This window comes from Triticum dicoccoides, chromosome 2A (genome assembly GCF_002162155.2).
Source record: "Triticum dicoccoides isolate Atlit2015 ecotype Zavitan chromosome 2A, WEW_v2.0, whole genome shotgun sequence".
Classification (NCBI taxonomy): Eukaryota; Viridiplantae; Streptophyta; class Magnoliopsida; order Poales; family Poaceae; genus Triticum; species Triticum dicoccoides.
In genome coordinates, this window is record NC_041382.1 from 682585738 (window position 1) to 682590367 (window position 4630).

Here is a 4630-nt window from a genome sequence, read left to right on the forward strand (position 1 = left end):
GGGGTTAATTTAGGTGTTTCATATATTGTGTTAGCTAGCTATAATTAATAGAGAGAAGTGTCCTCTCTTATGTCCGTGCTTGGTCGACGCTACGTACTATACATACGTATAGAGAGGACTAGACACGCTAGCTAGCTAGTAAGCAAACGAAGGAAACAGAAGATCGTCATGAACATATATGCATACAGAGAAAAGTGATATCGACCACCTCTCCTTCTCCGAGAGATTGGTCGAACAACAAGTTCTCGTATATCTATCCGACACTACCGGCTACATATATACAATAATTATCTATTACAAATATAATCATACAGACTCATGGTCCACATAGTATTCTCCGTCTTCAGTGATCACGTGGTCAAGAAAGAATGCCGCCAATTCCTCTTGAATTGCTCGCATGCGAGCTGGTTCTAGGAGTTCATCCCGCTTCCGAAACATCTAATTTAAAGAAGGGGGTCAATACATATATATATGAATGAATGAAACTCAACACAAATGATGGTAATAAAATAAAATTGTGAATGTTGTTATTTACGTACTTCATATTGTTCGTCAGTGTAGCCCCGCTCACAGGTCGTGTGGCGGATGGACTCGCAAACATAGTATCCACGGAAATCATTCCCTTGTTCCTGCCACAACCACTTTACAAGAAATAGAGGTCAATCAAACTGATAAGCAAGAATGCCAAATGGTATTGATGAAACTAGCGCTTGAATCAATAGGAGATGTGCAGAACATGCTACTATAGTACTTACTTTCGGGTGTCTAAATTGCAGCTTCTTCGGGAGTCCTGGAGCTTTTTTGTAGAATTTTTTCCAAACCCTGCCAGACAAAGAAAACAATTACTTGATATATCAGGAAATGAACAAAGTTGCTGATATGGTGGATAATGATCGATTTAACTTACTTATCGAGCATTTGAGTCATGTCTGCATAGCCCTGGGGATCTTTTCGTCTTGAGTCTAAGACGGTTACTAGTCCCTGCTCAAGCTTAATCTCTAGGAGAATATAGTGGTAACTGCACACGCATGCATAACTCATCAATTACATTACTATAACCTTGACTAATATATAAGGGAAACCGAATACGCACAAGACAGTAACACTCACTTGAAGTTGTAAGGAAAGAGTATTATATCTTTGTTTTCATTTATTACCAACGATTGTAGCAAGTTGGCCTCGGTATCTGTGGTATGAAATTTAACCTGAGTTGCATCTATGAGATATGTGTTAATGAACCCAATATCACCGACTTGTCTTTTCTTCAATTCGGCGATCTTCAATCTGCATAATATATTGAGGATGATTATAAATACATGCAATGAAAGAGCTGAGCTATATAGAGAGACTTAATGATAGAAGTAGTACTACTTACAGACAGTAGCAGGCAACCGTTGTTTTATCGAGGGCCAATTGATTGAAAAACTGAAAGAACTCCTCAAATGGAACAAGCAACAGTTCAATTCCAACGAGGTCATGCTCCTTTTTAACTTTCACATACAAAGTACTCCTCCCCCCAGAGTCTCTGCAGAGTTTCAAGTACCAATCATGCAATCTTCGCATCATCGTTGATAGAGATCTTTCATCTTTGACAAGAGGCTTCCCGTACTCGTATCTTTGTATATGCACCTCCATGAAATCATAATGTACATCGTCGGGTAGGTAATCGCCAAGATTGCTATAACCGGGCACCATCCTCGGATCATTAGCGACGTTGTCGCTAGGCAACCTGAGCGGGGGGCACGATTGCTTCGCTTGTTCGCCGAGTTGGGCAATTTGTTTCCCAGCTCATCGTTCTTTCAACCTTTGATCACTGACAGTACTTCCCGACCGCTCCGCTTCGGCAAATTCCTTTCCAATAATGCGCTCATAGTTTCCTTTTGGGGGAGACTTGGGTGGTTTTGTCAGGGCAGCCAGAGTGCGCTTCGCTTTCACCGGATCTACCTTCTCCTCCGGAGGTGGATGTTTCTTTGCTTTCACCCCTTCAAAGTAGTTCCTCACTTCTTCTCGTGCGATCTCGGCGTTCTCCTCCGGGGTCCTCTCGTATGGTAACTTCTCTGGAGTCTTCAGAGAAGGACCAAATCTGTATTTCCTCCCGCCTCTGGCTGTACTGCTAGACGCCGGCAGAGCAGATGGAGCGGTTGTCTTCTTTACTTGCTTACGAGGCGGAGGAGAAGGACTACGACGCGCCGGAGCAGCCGGAGCGGCGGCAGGTCTCTTCCGCCCTTGCTGACGAGGCGGAGAGGGAGGAGGCTGGCTCCTTGGGCGCGTCGGCGCAGGCGGAGAAGGAGGTGGAGTGCCGCCACGCGCTGGAGAAGGAGCCGGTCGAGTGCCCTGATCGTCACTTGCCAGAGGAGGAGGCGGTGGAGGAGGCGGAGTGCCCTGACTCGCCAGAGGAGTAGGTGGTGGAGGAGGCGAAGTGCCCTGACTTGCCGAAGAAGGAGGAGGAGGTGGAGGCGTCCAGTTCGGAAGGTTGATGAGCTCCTTCCGCCATAGGCATGGAGTCTTCAGAGCAGACCCCAGCCTAGTCTCCCCTTCACCGGTAGGGTGGTCAAGCTGGAGGTCCTCAAATCCCTCCGTTATTTCATCCGCCATCACCCTAGCATATCCTTCTGGAATCGGCCGGCAGTGAAAAGTTGCGCCAGGTTCAGTAGGATAAACAGAGCCAACAGCCGCTTTGACCTTCAAATTCATCCATTGCGTCATAAGGTGGCAATTTTGAGACTCCGTGATAGCATCCACGGGATAGCTAGCAGGAGCCGTCAAGGCATGCTCCGGCTGAAGCAGCTCGGTGGAAGCCACACCGCTTCTCCTCTGAGATGGCGGGGTAGCTTCGGGGGAAGCTTCCGCAGTACGTTTGCTGCGATTTACTTCTCGTTCCTCTATCGCTTGTACCCTTGCTTGCAGCGCCTGCATTTGGGTCTGCTGCAATTTTTTCCTCCTCTCCTGGGATTTGTAACCGCCTGCATCCGAAAACCCAACCTTCTACGGAATGGAGCCTGGCGTGCCTCGTGTCCGTCCAGGGTGCTCAGGATTCCCGAGGGCCATTGTGAGCTCATCGTTCTCTCTGTCTGGAAAGAACGTCCCTTGCTGCGCTGCTTCAATATATTGCTGAAGCTTCCTGACTGGTATGTCCATTTGATCGTTCGTCCAAATGCACTTCCCTGTTACAGGATCCAAGGTTCCACCAGCCCCGAAGAACCAAGTCCGGCAACGGTCTGGCTAGTTAATTGTCTCTGGTTCGATCTCTTTATCAACCAGATCATTCTCAGTCTTGGCCCACTTAGGCTGGGCTACGAGGTAGCCACCTGACCCCATGTGATGGTGATGCTTCTTCTTCACAACATTTTGCTTGTTTGTCGTCGACATCTTCTTACTCTTTTCCGATGTCTTGTGGGCCACAAATGCGGGCCAGTGATCTCTGATCTTCTCATATCTGCCCTTGAATTCTGGTGTCTCATTATTTTCGACAAACTTATTTAGCTCTTTCTTCCACCTCCTGAATAGTTCTGCCATCCTCTTAAGAGCAAAAGACTTGATTAATTGCTCTTTAACTGGCTTCTCTGGATCATCCTCTGGCGGTAGGGTGAAATTTGACTTTAGCTCAGTCCAAAGATCATTTTTCTGCATATCATTGACATAAGACCCCGGCATCACCAAGCTCAGCGACCGCTCGACGCCCATGGTTTTTGTCGGGTACAAGGAGGGCTCCAAAGCCTATCGTGTCTACAACCTGGCGAAAAGAAAGTGCAGGTGACGAGGGATGCGGTGTTCGAAGAGTCCAGACCGTGGACGTGGCGTATGCCAGGCGCGGCAGAGGCGTACACCGTGTCGACTACGTTCACTGTGGTCTACACCACAGACCCGGGTGTCCATGAGGTCGACCGTGGCACGCCTGTCGTCTCCAACACGCCGCGCACGCCAACCTCTCCCTCAATGCCTGTGCCAGGTGGCTCGCCCCCCAGCATGTCTACGCCTGGGTGGAGCGCACTCGGGACGCCATCGCCCGGCTCATCCGCGTATGGGGGGAGCGTGCTCGGGACACCACAGTCCGAGCCAGCGACGCCAGATGGAGGCCGAGAAATTCGTTGGGCCACGCTGCTCAGCCATGACAAGAACCGCCATGATGTGGACACCGGCAACATCCGCTACCGGCGTGTCTCCTGCATTCTCGATGAAACAGAAGGAGACGCGATTAGAGAGGCCATGGAACACTGCTTTCTCAGTGCAGAGGAACCTGGTGACATTGATGAGGCACTACACAGTGCGGCTTGGAAGCAGGCCATGGACGTGGAGATGGACGCGATCGCAGAGAACTCCACCTGGCAGCTCACACCTCTCCCTCAAGGACACAAGCCGATCGGCCTCAAATGGGTTTACAAAGTGAAGCGTGACCCCGGCGATAACATTGTCAAGCACAAAGAGAGGTTGGTGGCCAAAGGATACGCACAACGCGAGGGCGTGGACTTTGAGGAAGTGTTTGCACCCGTGGCGCGAATGGAGATAGTGCGCCTCTTCCTCGCTCTCGCCGCACACTCTGGTTGGGAGGTACATCATATGGACATTAAGTACGCATTCCTCAATGGCGATCTAGCGGAGGAAGAGTATGTCGCGCAGCCGCCAGGCTACG